The sequence below is a fragment of the Ambystoma mexicanum genome, chromosome 10, assembly GCF_040938575.1.
Source record: "Ambystoma mexicanum isolate Mex_15411 chromosome 10, UKY_AmexF1_1, whole genome shotgun sequence".
In the NCBI taxonomy this organism is placed as follows: Eukaryota; Metazoa; Chordata; class Amphibia; order Caudata; family Ambystomatidae; genus Ambystoma; species Ambystoma mexicanum.
Genome location: NC_090932.1, coordinates 133,481,255 through 133,501,441, shown reverse-complemented (window position 1 = coordinate 133,501,441; position 20,187 = coordinate 133,481,255).

Sequence of the window (20,187 nt, the reverse complement as noted above, 5' to 3'; positions counted from 1 at the left end):
ATTGCGTCTGTATCCCTTGTCAGGAAACGTACACAATTCAATGACGAAGATTTTGGGGGAAAATGTTTTCAAATGTTTATTTTTACTACACCATGACGTCACTTCTTTCAGCAATGCATATGTATCACTCTAAAGACCGGTCTTAACTTCAAAACGAAAAATATTGGTATATACAGTCTGAAATCAGTTATTACTGCCTTCGTTTCTCGTCTTTGCAAAGCCAGAAGTGAAGTGAGTAATGACCGAAATGATGCCTGAATTCAGTTAGTATATGCCACCGTGCATTGTTTGTTTCACACCACGAGTGAACTTTCTTTGAGAAGGAACATGTCCCCTCCAGACTAGAAATAGCTCTGCTTCAAGCAGATATGCTATTGTACTTTTCAACATCCAATCAGGGATGGCCTCAACCGTGTCAAGTACGGTGGACATGCAGAGCACCTAGATGTGTTGACACTTGGTTAAAATGGTGCATTTTACAGCACACGTTACATTGAAAACGTGAGCAAAAAGCCAGACAGAATAACTCATGAAAACATCAAATAGATGCAAGTCACCAAGATGGCACAGAAGCATTTCCCAACACGTTTTCCTGATGCCTTTGCCCACAATATATTCCAGTGTAAAACATGTTTACGCTAGCTGTGCCCACTGTGAGGGGGCAGAAATGCAAGACAGGCACACAGAAGTCGCCATTTTATTAAATAGTAGGGTGTGAGACAAACGCCATTCTTTCCCTAACCGAACAAGGATTTTCCTACCTAAAAAACTAAGGCTAAAGGAAAATGACCTAATGTCCAAAAGTTTCTGTCCCTCACACTGATACATGCAACACACTCATACCGGAATTATTTGGTTGTTTAAACTGCACAAAACAACATGTAAATGAAAACATAAAATGTATAAACAGGAATCCTTGTGACCAGGGTTGGATCCCATTCCACGGATCAATTCAGGATGTTTCCAACCAAAGTTCAATTGCAGGAATGTTCTTTTCACTAGCCAAGTTCCACTCCAGGTAGAATACACAGTTCCTTTTATCCAAAATGTCCTTCACCTGCCAAAGTGACTACTTTATTTCCAAAAGTCTTCCTCACTCTTAAAACAATTGTTAACGTTTTTACAACCTTCTGCTTGGCAAACCAAACAGACTCTCTCTTTGTATATCAAGTACAAAGTCAATGTAAATGTCCCTTTTTTCTGAAGACCAATCACTTTTTATCACATCAAATGTCTTCTTCGTAATCAACACCTTCATTAGGATGGTTATACATTAGTTCATGAAAACATAGTAGTGGAATTGTCACTTCTTTTACACCATAACCTTCTACCACATTCACAGTACTTAAATCATCTTTTTCCTGGTCCACTTACCTGCCAGGACTAAACACTACTTGTCCCTTTCCTGGGGTACACGCCTACCAGGATAAAACTCCTACTGCTACAACTTGTTCTCTGTGGTACTGCATCTTCCAAACTTTCCACACTTAACTCCTCAATGAGTAAAGTTGAACCAACAACAGCTTCTTGGGTAATTTTTTTGACTTGCAATACAACTTGCTTACAATTTCTTCCACAAGTATTCTGCACAAAAAGGACAATGATTCTCACATTGATCTGTTTGCCGCAGGCAATGCAGGTTACAGTTTTCTCCCCCTTGATCCTTTCTACAAGGAGGACTTTTCTCCTGTAGTATCTGATTTCTTTCTACACAACATATTTGCTGCTGGAAATGTAGGTTACAACAAATTTCCTTGATGCCACTCTTAGCATCCTTTGGCTTGGGCAATGCAGGTTAAAATGTCCCCTTGTTGGATATCTCTCTTTAGGATAGTTCCATTCCTTTTGCTTGATTATTGTTCCCTTTTAGCTTTGACAATACATTTACAATATGTTCTTATTCAACATCCCCATTTAGGAAGGTTGTATTCACTTTGCTTTAATTTAATGGTTCACTATTCAAAAAGTGCATTCTAACACAGCAGTCTACTATGGAGCATGCCGGCGTCACCTCTATCAGGCCAACTCACTGGTATATCCTCGTGTCTCCTTCTGACTTGCTGCTTCGTCGTTGGTCGGGATTACCCTGGCGTTTGACTGCTTCTGTCAGCCTTCTGCTGCCTGCACTGTCTGTCAATGGAGCTTTCACTGCTCCACATGTGCACTGGTGAAAACCTCACACTGGGGCTAGAAGCCGGATACAGAGAGCTTTTCCTTCCTTCAGGACGGCTGGCATGAATACTGTGTCCACTGAGAGTCCTCTGCATCTTCCAGGAACCCCAACCTCTGCCACATTCTCTGCATGGCTGATTCATTACACCACACATTTCCAAGCTGGCTGCACTTATATATATGCCAGTTTTCCCATATAAGAACATATTCATGTTCGCTTTGCGCATAATGCCTGTAATCATACTATAACAAGACATGTCCATGCTTGTTTCTCCAATGTATGGCAGTATCCCCATGTAAGAGCATACTCCTGTTGGCTTTGCCATTACAATTACCATGCCAGAATATGAACAATTGTCCAAACGGGCTACACGAAGATATCAGTCAAGCCATGAAACGACACACCATGCTTGCTTTACTATAAATAGCCCGTAAGAACATACCATGTCAAAGAATTAGTTAGTCTGTCTGCAGCAACATCACAGTCTAGTCATGTAATAAAACAAATGCTTACTTTAATTTAGATACCTAGTTAAAATGACATACTAAACAAATAAACTAGATTGGCAGCACCGAAATGCCAGTCTAGCCACTTCATAACACTTATCATGTTTGCTTTATCAACGATGCCCAGTGAAAATTGGTATGACTCAGTAAGAAATGGCTAGATTGGCTGCATCAAAATGCCAGTCCAGCCACTTAATAATACTTGTCATGATTGCGTTATCATATATGCCCAGTAAAAAAGCCACACTCTCCCCTAACCCACCAAAATCAGTGCTCGCACACCACTTCACACACAAACATTTACACAACATTCACTCACTCATTCACACGGAGCATAAGAGGTAAATAACCCATGTGATCCCAAAGCACAATGAGGTGGCCTTTTTAAACATTTAATTAGCATGCAACTTGACTTTACTGCTACCACCATAATCATAAGGAGGTGCATGGCAGAGGTTGGGTGTGCATTTTCAATTTCTGAGGGACACATTAACATTTCTTTAAGCTGTTGTACTGCAATGGTGGCATATAACAAGAATTGTAAAAAAATTATAGTTGGTTATTTTTTCCAGAAACCTTGGCTCTGTGCTACCTAAAACACAGGGGGAGCAGAGGGCAGGGGGTAGCGGGGTTTACCAAAAAAGGAGACTCCATAGAGTTCTGCAAGACATGGTGTGAGTGCGTTGATCTGTCTGTCACCTATATGTTCACATTGTACAAATCCTACCACTGAAGGTCATGGGCTGGGAGGTTTCCTTCTCTCACTTCCTCTCGGGTGTGTCATTTTCCATGGGGTCTATTGATGTCCCATGCTAGGTCTGGGAGATAAATAGTGCATCAATGTTGGACGGTTCAAGTGTGCTGCATTGTTGAACTTAATGATCCGTTCTGGAGGGGAGGATAGGATCTGCAAACCTTACAAAGAGCACTTAATTAAGCAGCCTGACTGTCTAAGCAATGTTCGTGTGATATGAAAACCTAATCTACATGTTATAAACAGAAATCTTCGAACGCATTATAAAATAGGGGTACATCTCAACTAGATGCCTTGTTCTGATATCCTCAAATGGAGATATTTTGATTATAGAAAAAAGGGACTTGAGTGTTGATGGGTTCATGCTTTTTAGCTTTCCAACAAGAAGCAGTTTAATTATGTGATCTGTGGTTTTGCACAAATCGTAATATAATGCTACGATGGCTGGTGTATGAGGATGGTGTTAACATTGTGTGTTCACAATGTAAGTGTGTTTTAAGACAACTCAGAGTCATTGCAGGTATCTACTTACCTCAGTGTATGAAAGAAAGGTCATTATAAAAGCTAGAATGTGTTTTAAGATGAAAATGAGTAATTGAACTGATTTGCTATCCCCTAAAAGGGAGGCTAAATGCTGTATGCTGCAAAGATCTCCAATATTATGATACCGTGCTATTTGTTATTTCACACATATGTTACTGCCACAAAGGAAGACAGAAGGTGATGTTTATTTTAATGAATGAAATTCTGCTATAAAATACATTGCACATGTGTATCTCTACATTTGAAGATGAAACATTATTTTAAAGAATTACATCCTTAAACACTTTAATACACATACGTAGAATATTATTTTTTTAATGGCATATACAATATAAGAAAAGACAGGGTGTCAGAATTATAGAGTTAATCTAAAGATTCAATATATAATGAATCGCATCCATGGTGCCTTTTGCATTTTAACATGTGTTGGAAATGTTGGCAGTATTTTTTGGGTGAGCTTGTTGTGGTATTTCGTGGTATATTGATGAGCCCTAAATAAACAAGGCTGCCTGATATTATTTTTATACTGGGACCATGAACAGTAAGGCAAAACCAGGCCTGATATGCTCTAACTCATAATTTCATGTTCCTGTGATATTTTATTGACATTACCATGTTTGGTGGTATCTCAGAACACCAGGTAATCTGAATACTGAAATTCATATAAACAGTCCCTGAGAAGAATCCAATTCACAATAACCAACTTTGTTATTTGCTTTACCACAAGTGGTAACATGAAGTTACAGCCTGCAGTACATTTCAACTACCATTTGTTATTCACTGTTCTCTGGGTTACCATAAGAGAGCAGGACACACAATAAGCACTCTGAGATTAATTCAACCTTCTATTTTGAACTTTATAGAAATTTAGGATAATGCAAAATATTAACAAAACATGCAATGCAGAGTGTTTGCACTGTAAGGTTATTTAGCGTGTTACAACACAGAGTACAGCACTACTGCACAGGATCAATGTGTAGCATGTTTTTTTTTTTATGCAGTACCAGTTCTTATGCTAGCAAATTCAACACCCCATTTACCTTATATATAATGTATGTTTGAAATGCACTCACAATATTGGCTCACACCAAATTCAGTCCAGTGCCTCACACTCTTGAGTCTCACACGCTTGTTGACAGGTGGGGTCCGTTTTCATCTATGTTGAAATTCAGAGCCCTCTCTTCCTACAGAACTATCTTATATTTCTATGACCGTGATGTGTAATTTTTTTGGAAGTTTGATTACAAAACAAAATAACGTTCATTACTGCTTCTGTTATTTACTGTTTGTCTGTACTCCCTGCATTTCTTTAGAGCAGAGGTAGAGGTACTCACAGGGGAATCCCTCACTTCAGATTTCTTACCATGTGGGATAGGATCTGAAGTAGTTTTAGTTTCCCTAAGATCATGGGAACCTAGAGTTTCTGAGGCGTATGCCACAATCCCTGGCAATACTAAGCTTTATTTCAAGGACTGTGTACTGGTGGAGGGTGTAGACACATCTGCCATCAGGGACACTGGGCCCAGTCGGACTGTAGTCCATTCCACTTTGGGAAACTCAGAGGAGTTGACTAGAGCTCCACTGATGTCCTCTAAGTTGGCTGGTGTTTTCTTCTCTCCCCGTCTTTCAGCCTTACGGGCATCAATCTGAAGGACTAAGTCAAGCAGTTCCCCAAAGACTGCAGTCTTCTTTTCTTCGGGCCATCTGTTTCCGCTACCAGCTGATTGAGTGGGCCAAATAAACCAAGAGGGTGTTGTTCCCTTGCCGATGGTTTAAGAGTTCCAAATCAGTGGCTTGAGTAGTGTAACGTGTGTCAAACACTTTACTCATCATAGCCAGAAGGGCATCACAATTGTAGAGAGCATGATGTTGGATTCTAACAAAGGATTAGCCCAGGCAGCCGCAGTGCCTCCCAAATGGGACAAAACAAAAGCTGCCTTAGTCGTGGAAGTAGGGAACGCGGCGGGATGGCACAAAAAATGCAGTTTGCATTGGTTAATGAAGGTTCTGTATTGTTTGGGATCACCCAGGAATCTTTCTGGAGGAGCCAGAGGGAACTGGGCTGTCAGCATAATAGGGTTTGATTCCTGCTGGGGAGGTAGAAACCCAGATCCCGAAGCCGTAGCACTGGCACCTGCCATCTGTGAGGCTGGAGTTGTAAGCAAGCCCTGAATGGCTTCCATACATTGGCGCAAAGCCTCTTGTGCATTGGTCAAATCGGTTCGTAGATGCGTGAACATTTGCACGATTTGATTCAAAGCATCGCTGGCCTCCGTGGACATTATATAGGCTGCTAAATCTGTTACTCACCACTCCGTTGAGGTCAAGGAAGTAGATAGATGTCCTTGGAGTTGATGGGTGTGCAGGAATCGATATTCAGCCTTCACTTCCAGCCCCCTGAGTACAAGACTCAGGCTTCCTCAAAGAGGGGCTCTTTTCTACAATGTACCTCTCTGCTGTTTAGATTGGGACGGACAGAGGTGTCAATTAAATAAAACAGCGGGGAGAACACGCACCGCCAATACCAATGATGTAAAGGAATACAAAAACTATTATTTTTGAGATAACCCGATCAATCAAACAGCGGTATACGACAATAAAATACCTAGGTAAGTATAGGAGTGGAGCTTCCCCGGAATGGATCTATGAAAATAAGGAACTAAGCTTAGTGAGTGGAACAGTGGAAGAGATACCCAAAAACAGTATGAACCAAGAACAACAGACCGGAGTAGTGGGTTTAACAGGATTGAAACAAATCCCGATTTGGAGGCAACGGCAGGAAAAAATAACAAACAGGAAGATTAGTATAGGGAAGTAACCCAGGCGGCACGAGGGTCGCACTAGAGTCAGTTTGGTGCAGTATCAGGAAAGCATTTGGCTGCACTTTGATGGTATGTTCCCAAAGTCTAATAATCCAACAATGTCCCAGTATCATTAAAAGGAAAAATAAATTCCCACCATACAGTAGCGAAGGAAGGAATTCAAAACAGAGAGAACGTTGGCAAAGCTCACCCGAAATACCGCTAGTGAATCCCCTGAGAATCCACACGTTAAGGCGAGGAGCGGAGTAGCTGTGGTGCTTTTGCTGGATGTTCGTCGGCAGTCTGCGAAAGGCAGTTGAAACAGGAAGAGTCCGTTCCGTGACTGCCAGCCGAAATGGTGCCACGAGAGGCTGTAGGAAGCAGGGAGAACAATCCAGTAGCATTCCGCGTCAAGAACCAGGAGGGTACGACAGAGACCAGGGGAGCGAGAGAGCAGGTCAGGAGCAGTCCGGATCAAAAGCCGTAACAATTGATAAACAGTACCAGAGAAGGTGAAAGAGTCTCAATCCAGAAGTCAGGCGAGGGTCGGAACCAGGAAAGCAGGATTAAAATCTCGGGATGAGATTTCATGAAGGATAGGACAGACGTAACCGCAGTAGCTAGTAACGCTAATTAGCAGCAACGATCCCCCTTGAAAGACGGCGATTTAAAGCTGTATGGGGGTGTGTCTTGCCGTACGTCTTTCACATACAAGCGGTGTCAGCTGACACGGATTCCACCGCTGTTTATGCATGCGCCATGGTTATCTGTACCGGCTCCACAAAGGAGCATGCAAATGAGCTGGACGCTGCAAGGGACGCTGCAAGGGATTCCGAATGTATAACAACCTGGCAGTGGAATGTCCACGAGAAGCGTTTAAAAAGACATTAAGATTCATGAAGAAGACGAAAGCCATAGTGAATCAGGTGGAGGGAGGATGAGATTTGAGAGGGGTCTGTGCCTGGAAGAGGGGACCCAATGGTGAGAAATCAACACCTTAAATGAAAGTAACCAAACTTTGTTTTTGTTATTTGCTGAGACATCAGGCCCTCAAAGGCAAGAGACTTCTGAAAGTAACGAGACTTGGCCCTTGAAAAACCTGATAGTTGAAACGGAACTGTCGACTCGTGCTGGTAAGGCTCGAGTGTCTGCTGCGCTCCAGAGACCCACCTTATCTCGTGCTCAAAACATAGGGAAGGGAGACTCATGGCCATCACATCCTGACATATTATTTGTCAACACTTCTTTCTTTTGAAAATCCTATTCCACACTCTTTCTATATTTAGTTGTAAGGATTTGGCAAAAGTTTTTTTTTTTTAGTATAGGCAATTTTTTTTCTTCCAAGGACTGCCTTATTTATTTTCATTTGATGGTCGAAGCTTGCTCCCATCTTAGATTTAGGTTTAGATTAGGTGTTTTTCCATCATGCATACAGTTTAATAATCACCTTCGAACTGTAATCACTTGTGTTTGTCTTTACTGGAGTTCCTTACAATTCCCACATTAGATCCCACCCTATGGCCGGAACATCCCATGACACCTATTGTAACCACCCCTTAACTCATATTGTACCCTTAACAACTTGCACCATTGCTTTCTTGCTAATGTTGAGCTGTATAAATCCTAATTATAAACATACATATACATATATGCTAATTGCATGTAAAAATCAATAATGTGGTTTATAAAGCTAAAGAATTAGCTTTTTCCACAATAATTCAGATGACAAGACATTGTAGATTAGCACTACTGTGTCCGCTAGGGTGTAACCAAAGACAATCAGAAAAAAACCTGTCTGGCACTTGTGTCTTAACCAGCTCTAACCTAATGTGAACCCCCATTAGTGCCTGCAGTCAATTTTGTCAGCACATATTCAACAGCTATTTCTAATACCTTTCTTTTGACCTATTCCAATTTCTGATATTATTAACCTTTTATTTTCTGCTGTCCTGTCTCATTTGAGGGTTTATTTTATTTGTATATGTCTTAACAAAAAACTTCCATAAAGGACATCTCATCACAACATTGTACAAAAGAAGACTATAATTGTAAAGGCATTACATCTGACAATGTCCAAAAGAGTGTGCCAGTTTTACATACGTATTCATGAAGATCTCCTATTCCTGAATAAAGATTTCTTTTCAAATCACATTTTCCAATGAAAATACAATTTTTGGGGGTACCATATCACTTATATGAAGGGAAGGGCTCCCAGGTCCAACCTTCTCGTTTAAAAAAAAATACTATTAATTAGTGAAAAGGTAATTCAAATCTTTTCACAACACCTTTCATATGCACGTTCTTTTAAATATCACATTATCTGCATAAATAGAATAAAATAGAGAATTCAAATATGTGGAACATTATCGAAACAACATTTTGCAGCGTTTAAAGCCTCTCTCTTGGCTATGAGCTTAACCGTCCACATTCACAAAAACAAGTGCATGTGAAAAAAAAAATGTATTTGCACTTTCTTGAGAAATGCGCAGGTCACTTTATTCTCAGTGATGACCTGTGCTTGTCTGTGGGGCTGCACCGGCCATGGCTAAACTGCAAGACCAGTGGCCCATGAACACTGACAATGAGGGTATGGCCGGAACTAGTGGCTACTTCATTAGCTCATTAGGGTTTGGGCACGGCTAAAAGCCACGCCCCAATCACACGGCCTACTGATCATTGCCACCTGCTATGGTCAGCACCCCACAGAGCCATTATGGTGTAAAGAGGCCAATGGGCCCTGCAGACGTCCGTGCCTAGTGGCTAATTAGAGTGCCTTGATGCTGTCTGTGGCATGGAAGAAGGCCAGCTCGCAGGCAAAGCGTTCAGTCACCCATGGCCACTGTCCCATGAACTGGAAAAGGCAAGGCCCGCCAGCAACGTAGGGCAGCTCGGTGGGGCTATGGGCGTGGCCAAAAACAATGACGAGGGCAAAGTGCCCAACCAACATGGCTGCTGTGCAAGGAATCAAAACACAATAAATGCGTTAGTGATGGTTCCTAAGTCACCATAATGGCACCACTGTGATTGTAATCCTACCATAACCCAGCCACCACCATGCACTTCTCAAACGTGGTTTTGAGGTTTCATGTTGTTCAAGGAGTAAGTTTGTGCATGGCACAATCAATGTTTTTAGAGATTTGACACACACGTGTTGGGGCGTAGCTTGGGTGAAAAGGCTCAATGCAACGGTGGAGTGAAGTGGAAGCACTGGGAATTCTCTTCAAGTGCAAATGTGCAACGTTAAGCATTGGCACACCATTAGGTCTGTCTTTGCACACGTAAATGACACGCGTTGTTTAGCACATGTGGCGGTGCCTTCCTGAAAAATCACACCTTCTAAGTTGAGAAAAAGCCTAAGCTATTGGCTTGTTCAATGCTTGACAGATACTATCAGGACCCTCTGGCGTGAAGGTTGTATTCTTATGTTATTGTTCCTGTGTGCATGAAAGCTGGGTAGTGGGCTATGCAGTAGCTATGCCTGCATGTCCATTTAGAAATGGAAACCTTCTTTATCAATAGTTTGCAATAAAGGAATTGTAAAGTCTCTTTATAATGAGCAAGAGCCAGGCAGCAGGACAGAACTAACATTAGCACCTTGGGTGGGGAAGCCAGCCAATCAGGAAGCTCGGAACGTGGTCTCTATTCTGGCTGGGTCGCCCGCCAGCTGGGGTCATATCGTGACAGTATAATAGCCTTTCTGTTGCGAAGAATGGATTCCTTATTTTTGTCATTAAAAGAGCAGAACGCGCCATGCCAATGAAGGGGCTATTTGTAAACAGTGTTGCTTCTCTGGGGCTCATTTTGATCGTGCTTAAATGATAACATAATCAATTGCTTTTTGAGTCAAATGAATTCTGCAGCTATGTTCTCAACTGATTTTCATCTAACATCCAATGAGTGGTGCAAAACCATGCAACCGATGGATGATGCAATGTTGTTTTCTGTAGCGTAAAGAAATAACCCTCAAATGTTGCAAATGCTTAGCAACATTCCCCTTGCGTCCCACTGGGTGACACTAGCAGCTCTCAGAGGCTTCCACGTTCTGGAAGCCAGCAGGGGACCACGAGCCGGCAGTCCCACGAGTGCTTATTCTAAGAACACATTCTCCAGGCAACAATTTTTGCAATGCAAATTTAATTATGGAGCATACCAAAAACACATTCCTTAACCTATAAACACATTCAGCATTACCAAATGCACTGCTGGTGGTGCCCTGCCAAGTCGTTTGGCAGAAACAATGCCCAACGAAACGGAGGAAAAAAAGTCCCTTTTAGTGCTTTTGTTGAAATAAAACATATGCATATTTAAAAAAAATATTTATCCTTAGGTAAAGAGCATAGACCACACGTTAAAAACCGGGGACTTATTTCAGAGAATTTAAAAATGTGTGAGTCAGTGTTGAAATAATATAGTGGAGTACATTTGGAAGTCATTACAAAACATATATGTATACATTCCCAATGAAAGCTGTTACCAGCAGAGGGCACTTATCAGCTGCTCAACCCTTTGAAAGAGTAAATAATCATATCCTATTCTTAAAAATATTGCGTCTGTATCCCTTGTCAGGAAACGTACACAATTCAATGACGAAGATTTTGGGGGAAAATGTTTTCAAATGTTTATTTTTACTACACCATGACGTCACTTCTTTCAGCAATGCATATGTATCACTCTAAAGACCGGTCTTAACTTCAAAACGAAAAATATTGGTATATACAGTCTGAAATCAGTTATTACTGCCTTCGTTTCTCGTCTTTGCAAAGCCAGAAGTGAAGTGAGTAATGACCGAAATGATGCCTGAATTCAGTTAGTATATGCCACCGTGCATTGTTTGTTTCACACCACGAGTGAACTTTCTTTGAGAAGGAACATGTCCCCTCCAGACTAGAAATAGCTCTGCTTCAAGCAGATATGCTATTGTACTTTTCAACATCCAATCAGGGATGGCCTTAAACGTGTCAAGTACGGTGGACATGCAGAGCACCTAGATGTGTTGACACTTGGTTAAAATGGTGCATTTTACAGCACACGTTACATTGAAAACGTGAGCAAAAAGCCAGACAGAATAACTCATGAAAACATCAAATAGATGCAAGTCACCAAGATGGCACAGAAGCATTTCCCAACACGTTTTCCTGATGCCTTTGCCCACAATATATTCCAGTGTAAAACATGTTTACGCTAGCTGTGCCCACTGTGAGGGGGCAGAAATGCAAGACAGGCACACAGAAGTCGCCATTTTATTAAATAGTAGGGTGTGAGACAAACGCCATTCTTTCCCTAACCGAACAAGGATTTTCCTACCTAAAAAACTAAGGCTAAAGGAAAATGACCTAATGTCCAAAAGTTTCTGTCCCTCACACTGATACATGCAACACACTCATACCGGTTGTTTAAACTGCACAAAACAACATGTAAATGAAAACATAAAATGTATAAACAGGAATCCTTGTGACCAGGGTTGGATCCCATTCCACGGATCAATTCAGGATGTTTCCAACCAAAGTTCAATTGCAGGAATGTTCTTTTCACTAGCCAAGTTCCACTCCAGGTAGAATACACAGTTCCTTTTATCCAAAATGTCCTTCACCTGCCAAAGTGACTACTTTATTTCCAAAAGTCTTCCTCACTCTTAAAACAATTGTTAACGTTTTTACAACCTTCTGCTTGGCAAACCAAACAGACTCTCTCTTTGTATATCAAGTACAAAGTCAATGTAAATGTCCCTTTTTTCTGAAGACCAATCACTTTTTATCACATCAAATGTCTTCTTCGTAATCAACACCTTCATTAGGATGGTTATACATTAGTTCATCAAAACATAGTAGTGGAATTGTCACTTCTTTTACACCATAACCTTCTACCACATTCACAGTACTTAAAATCATCTTTTTCCTGGTCCACTTACCTGCCAGGACTAAACACTACTTGTCCCTTTCCTGGGGTACACGCCTACCAGGATAAAACTCCTACTGCTACAACTTGTTCTCTGTGGTAAGGCATCTTCCAAACTTTCCACACTTAACTCCTCAATGAGTAAAGTTGAACCAACAACAGCTTCTTGGGTAATTTTTTTGACTTGCAATACAACTGGCTTACAATTTCTTCCACAAGTATTCTGCACAAAAAGGACAATGATTCTCACATTGATCTGTTTGCCGCAGGCAATGCAGGTTACAGTTTTCTCCCCCTTGATCCTTTCTACAAGGAGGACTTTTCTCCTGCAGTCTCTGATTTCTTTCTACACAACGTATTTGCTGCTGGAAATGTAGGTTACAACAAATTTCCTTGATGCCACTCTAAGCATCCTTTGGCTTGGGCAATGCAGGTTAAAATGTCCCCTTGTTGGATATCTCTCTTTAGGATAGTTCCATTCCTTTTGCTTGATTATTGTTCCCTTTTAGCTTTGACAATACATTTACAATATGTTCTTATTCAACATCCCCATTTAGGAAGGTTGTATTCACTTTGCTTTAATTTAATGGTTCACTATTCAAAAAGTGCATTCTAACACAGCAGTCTACTATGGAGCATGCCGGCGTCACCTCTATCAGGCCAACTCACTGGTATATCCTCGTGTCTCCTTCTGACTTGCTGCTTCGTCGTTGGTCGGGATTACCCTGGCGTTTGACTGCTTCTGTCAGCCTTCTGCTGCCTGCACTGTCTGTCAATGGAGCTTTCACTGCTCCACATGTGCACTGGTGAAAACCTCACACTGGGGCTAGAAGCCGGATACAGAGAGCTTTTCCTTCCTTCAGGACGGCTGGCATGAATACTGTGTCCGCTGAGAGTCCTCTGCATCTTCCAGGAACCCCAACCTCTGCCACATTCTCTGCATGGCTGATTCATTACACCACACATTTCCAAGCTGGCTGCACTTATATATATGCCAGTTTTCCCATATAAGAACATATTCATGTTCGCTTGGCGCATAATGCCTGTAATCATACTATAACAAGACATGTCCATGCTTGTTTCTCCAATGTATGGCAGTATCCCCATGTAAGAGCATACTCCTGTTGGCTTTGCCATTACAATTACCATGCCAGAATATGAACAATTGTCCAAACGGGCTACACGAAGATATCAGTCAAGCCATGAAACGACACACCATGCTTGCTTTACTATAAATAGCCAGTAAGAACATACCATGTCAAAGAATTAGTTAGTCTGTCTGCAGCAACATCACAGTCTAGTCATGTAATAAAACAAATGCTTACTTTAATTTAGATACCTAGTTAAAATGACATACTAAACAAATAAACTAGATTGGCAGCACCGAAATGCCAGTCTAGCCACTTCATAACACTTATCATGTTTGCTTTATCAACGATGCCCAGTGAAAATTGGTATGACTCAGTAAGAAATGGCTAGATTGGCTGCATCAAAATGCCAGTCCAGCCACTTAATAATACTTGTCATGATTGCGTTATCATATATGCCCAGTAAAAAAGCCACACTCTCCCCTAACCCACCAAAATCAGTGCTCGCACACCACTGCACACACAAACATTTACACAACATTCACTCACTCATTCACACGGAGCATAAGAGGTAAATAACCCATGTGATCCCAAAGCACAATGAGGTGGCCTTTTTAAACATTTAATTAGCATGCAACTTGACTTTACTGCTACCACCATAATCATAAGGAGGTGCATGGCAGAGGTTGGGTGTGCATTTTCAATTTCTGAGGGACACATTAACATTTCTTTAAGCTGTTGTACTGCAATGGTGGCATATAACAAGAATTGTAAAAAAATTATAGTTGGTTATTTTTTCCAGAAACCTTGGCTCTGTGCTACCTAAAACACAGGGGGAGCAGAAGGCAGGGGGTAGCGGGGTTTACCAAAAAAGGAGACTCCATAGAGTTCTGCAAGACATGGTGTGAGTGCGTTGATCTGTCTGTCACCTATATGTTCACATTGTACAAATCCTACCACTGAAGGTCATGGGCTGGGAGGTTTCCTTCTCTCACTTCCTCTCGGGTGTGTCATTTTCCATGGGGTCTATTGATGTCCCATGCTAGGTCTGGGAGATAAATAGTGCATCAATGTTGGACGGTTCAAGTGTGCTGCATTGTTGAACTTAATGATCCGTTCTGGAGGGGAGGATAGGATCTGCAAACCTTACAAAGAGCACTTAATTAAGCAGCCTGACTGTCTAAGCAATGTTCGTGTGATATGAAAACCTAATCTACATGTTATAAACAGAAATCTTCGAACGCATTATAAAATAGGGGTACATCTCAACTAGATGCCTTGTTCTGATATCCTCAAATGGAGATATTTTGATTATAGAAAAAAGGGACTTGAGTGTTGATGGGTTCATGCTTTTTAGCTTTCCAACAAGAAGCAGTTTAATTATGTGATCTGTGGTTTTGCACAAATCGTAATATAATGCTACGATGGCTGGTGTATGAGGATGGTGTTAACATTGTGTGTTCACAATGTAAGTGTGTTTTAAGACAACTCAGAGTCATTGCAGGTATCTACTTACCTCAGTGTATGAAAGAAAGGTCATTATAAAAGCTAGAATGTGTTTTAAGATGAAAATGAGTAATTGAACTCATTTGCTATCCCCTTAAAAGGAGGCTAAATGCTGTATGCTGCAAAGATCTCCAATATTATGATACCGTGCTATTTGTTATTTCACACATATGTTACTGCCACAAAGGAAGACAGAAGGTGATGTTTATTTTAATGAATGAAATTCTGCTATAAATTACATTGCACATGTGTATCTCTACATTTGAAGATGAAACATTATTTTAAAGAATTACATCCTTAAACACTTTAATACACATACGTAGAATATTATTTTTTTAATGGCATATACAATATAAGAAAAGACAGGGTGTCAGAATTATAGAGTTAATCTAAAGATTCAATATATAATGAATCGCATCCATGGTACCTTTTGCATTTTAACATGTGTTGGAAATGTTGGCAGTATTTTTTGGGTGAGCTTGTTGTGGTATTTCGTGGTATATTGATGAGCCCTAAATAAACAAGGCTGCCTGATATTGTTTTTATACTGGGACCATGAACAGTAAGGCAAAACCAGGCCTTATATGCTCTAACTCATAATTTCATGTTCCTGTGATATTTTATTGACATTACCATGTTTGGTGGTATCTCAGAACACCAGGTAATCTGAATACTGACATTCATATAAACAGCCCCTGAGAAGAATCCAATTCACAATAACCAACTTTGTTATTTGCTTTACCACAAGTGGTAACATGAAGTTACAGCCTGCAGTACATTTCAACTACCATTTGTTATTCACTGTTCTCTGGGTTACCATAAGAGAGCAGGACACACAATAAGCACTCTGAGATTAATTCAACCTTCTCTTTTGAACTTTATAGAAATTTAGGATAATGCAAAATATTAACAAAACATGCAATGCAGAGTGTTTGCACTGTAAGGTTATTTAGCGTGTTACAACACAGAGTACAGCACTACTGCACAGGATCAATGTGTAGCATGTTTTTCTTTTTTATGCAGTACCAGTTCTTATGCTAGCAAATTCAACACCCCATTTACCTTATATATAATGTATGTTTGAAATGCACTCACAATATTGGCTCACACCAAATTCAGTCCAGTGCCTCACACTCTTGAGTCTCACACGCTTGTTGACAGGTGGGGTCCGTTTTCATCTATGTTGAAATTCAGAGCCCTCTCTTCCTACAGAACTATCTTATATTTCTATGACCGTGATGTGTAATTTTTTTGGAAGTTTGATTACAAACCAAAATAACGTTCATTACTGCTTCTGTTATTTACTGTTTGTCTGTACTCCCTGCATTTCTTTAGAGCAGAGGTAGAGGTACTCACAGGGGAATCCCTCACTTCAGATTTCTTACCATGTGGGATAGGATCTGAAGTAGTTTTAGTTTCCCTAAGATCATGGGAACCTAGAGTTTCTGAGGCGTATGCCACAATCCCTGGCAATACTAAGCTTTATTTCAAGGACTGTGTACTGGTGGAGGGTGTAGACACATCTGCCATCAGGGACACTGGGCCCAGTCGGACTGTAGTCCATTCCACTTTGGGAAACTCAGAGGAGTTGACTAGAGCTCCACTGATGTCCTCTAAGTTGGCTGATGGCCCCTCTGAAGTTTCCAGTTATGCCTGTCACTTCAGCTGTGTATGACAGAGTGGACAGGACACCTATTAGTGTGCAGAGACAAGTCCCTGGAAAGGTTCTGCTAGGGAAGTAACTCAGAGTCTTAGGTCTTGTGGGGACACTGAAGAACGCTCACACACTAGATCTCAGGTGAAGGCAGCATCAGCCAAGCCTAAGGCCCAGCCAAAGCCAAAAGGGAAACCTAAGACTAAAAGAGTAAAGACACAAAAAAGAGGGAAAGAAAATATTCCCCCCAACTCACCCACCACTGAGGTGGAGGCAGTTGGCCAAGCCCATGAACCTAATGTGGAAGAATATCTGCCTGAAATTCTCAAACACAATGAGCTCCCTGAACTGCAGAGTTTACTTGCAGAATTGGGTTCCTCAAGGGAAGAGTTTAGTAAGGGCCAAGGTCAGTGCCCATCACATGAAGGCCACAGGAGACAGGCCTGTTCCTAGTTATAGGGTGAAACCCTTGGGAAACACAAAATGTATTGAGAAGGTGGGCTCCTGTATAGTGAGGCCACAGAGACCTCTGGAGGAGACCATAGGAGGTTGGTGGTACCCCTTCAGATGAGACGCTTCCTCCTACAATTGGTGAATAAGGTGGTTAGGTCCTTCAAAACTGTTGAAATACCAGGTGAGGTGAACTATGTATTGGACCTTGGAAGACCTGGTCAGGCTCCCAAAGTGTTCCATGTAAATAGGCTGAAGGCTTTCATCCCTCAGGTTGAAATGGGAGCCATGCTTCTGGCTTCAGATAGGGAAGAGGAGGAATCTGAACCTCTCGCTGACCTGTTCCAAGGCAGCCCTTCTGATGACTCTATAGAGGGTGTCAAATTGTCCACTCAACTGAGTCCTCAGCAACAAGATGAGGTGAAAACCTTGCTTAGGAGTCTCGAAGGAAATGGAGTCAACCGTGGGAGAATGCCCACGAACGGCTGGGTGCCGACAGACCTCTCTGGTGTAGCATTTTGGCAGCAGGAGTGCTTGAGACCTGTGGGAAAGTGCAGAGTTTATGCAGCGGGAAGCAAAGCTGCAGGACTTTGGAGGCCGGTGGCAAGCCGTAAGAAGGAGGCCAGTGGGATGAAAGGAAATGGTCATGTGAGTCCTGCGTCACCAAGGAAGCACTGCTGAGTGTGCGTGAGCCACGGAAGACTGCTAGGAGAACACTGTGAGGTGCTGCATGGGAATAAAGAAAACTGTGGTGGTGGAGGACCTCGCAAGGAGCTGTAAGTCTGACCGGTGAGTGAACCCAGCAGCATACCGGGCTCGCAGGCCATGCGCAGGCCATGATAGAAACAAACTATTGGACATTGATACAAAAGGGAAAGAAGCATTGCTGTGTGAACTGTCAAGTTTAAAGCAGATATACAGCATTTTGAATACTGAACAAAATGAAAGGAAGTTAAAGCAGATATGATTCATTGTGAATACCGAATGACATGAAAGAAAGTTTGTGAACACTCTTGCATCTTGAGAGGAGTGGAAAGAAAGATTGTGAATCTTACTGAAAGGAGGTTTATGAACTGTAATGAAACGATGAACTGCATTAACTGAAAAATAGTGCTGACAGAGCCAAGAGAGCACAAAGAGTTGTATGCGCGATATGCGAAATCAAGAATTGGCCAAAGCCAATAAAGGTCACTGAACTGTATGTAATAAGGAAACAAACATTGGCAAGAGCCGTGGTATCACAGGAAAGTGTAACAAGTGCACGGTGGCCAGGCAAGCCACATTATAGTGTCAGGAGAGTGTGACTGAGGCAAGCATCACTGCTGAAGAGAAGCAGTGGACTGCTGTTAATGGAAAAGCAGTCAAGGAGGGGTATTGGTTGCTCGACTTTTAATGGGTGGAACATCTGGTCTGACAACTGCACCTAGAGCGGATGCCCCCGGAATGGAAAAGCCCCCGAAAACACCTCTAAATATGCTTGTGTTGAGCAATGACCTTTTTGATAATTTTGACTTCAAGTGTCATTTTGAAAGCTGGAAGATTTGAACTCTTGGGGAAGGAACCCCCTGGTTGGTGTTTTGTTGAAAAGCTGGAACATTAGAACTCTTGGGGAAGGTAAGCCCTGTGCTTTATGAACTGTTTTGAACTTGGGGAAGGGGGGCTGATTGCAAGCCAAGACCTGGAAGAAGCTCTGAACTTTATTTTTTAACACTATTGATTTTGATGCTGACATCCCTACACATTGTATGCAGTAGCAGTAAGTTGTGAGGGCAAGTATATGTTTTGGACACAGACATATGTTTTACTTTGGTCTTCCTGCGGCAGACTATCCTTACCTTTCTATTGTTCAGAAAGAAATCCCACCTTAGAATAGGTAGGGATTAGAATAGGTTAGGTACTACTCTACCCTGCCTTTTTTGAGTTAATACAACTTTGTTGAAATAACTTGAACCTGTTGTCTTTGTCTGACCCATGATGCCTCCACAGGGGTCACTTTCAAATAGCTAAAATGTATTACTAAACCTAAGATAGTTATCGCTAAGCTATCCAAGGAAATCTAAATAGCTATAATGGCATGTACAATCTCAACTTGACAATGTTGTTTCTGCCCCATATGGGCTAGCACCAAAATGTCAAACAATCAGCTTGGGAAGTTGTGTGACACTTTTGGTTACCTTCCAAAAGTATGCGAAGACGATGGTGTGGAGGGTTGCCCAGAGCAATGCCAGAGGTTAAGATTCATTCTAAAACTTCCAGCCATCACCTCTTGCCTTTTGCTTTGTCACTCTGAGTGGGAGGGGTAGGCCCAGACGTGGGTCCTGTGCTTTCTGTGCCTAGAGACCAAAGCTACTCCTCACTGACGACTCCCAATAAGGCTGAAACATGTTTGGGGATGCTCATGGTCTAGTGCAGAAGGAATATGACCCACGAGTTCTGGCTGGACTGCCCCTTTTGGGTTGGGATAAAGACTTATTTGCATATGGTCTTTCCCCTTTTGGAATGGCTTGGCAGCTGAAGAACGATATCCTGGAGGGTTTCCCAGAGCAATGCCAGAGGTTAGGATTATTTACAAACCTTCCAGCCATCACCTCTTTTGTTTTGCTTTACTCACTTTGAGTGCCAGAACATGCACAGTCTAAGTGCAACAAGAATCAAATGGTAGGGATAGTAAGTGAGGTTTCAAGGTTGGCGTCTGCACACAGAGGTGACTTCCAGGGCTTGAGTGGTTTGGCCAATGTCTGGAGAGGAGGCAAGAGTCAGGGCTTCATTCCCAGTAAGATTCAATGTTCTCCTTCAGAATGCTCCCTATTTAGCCAG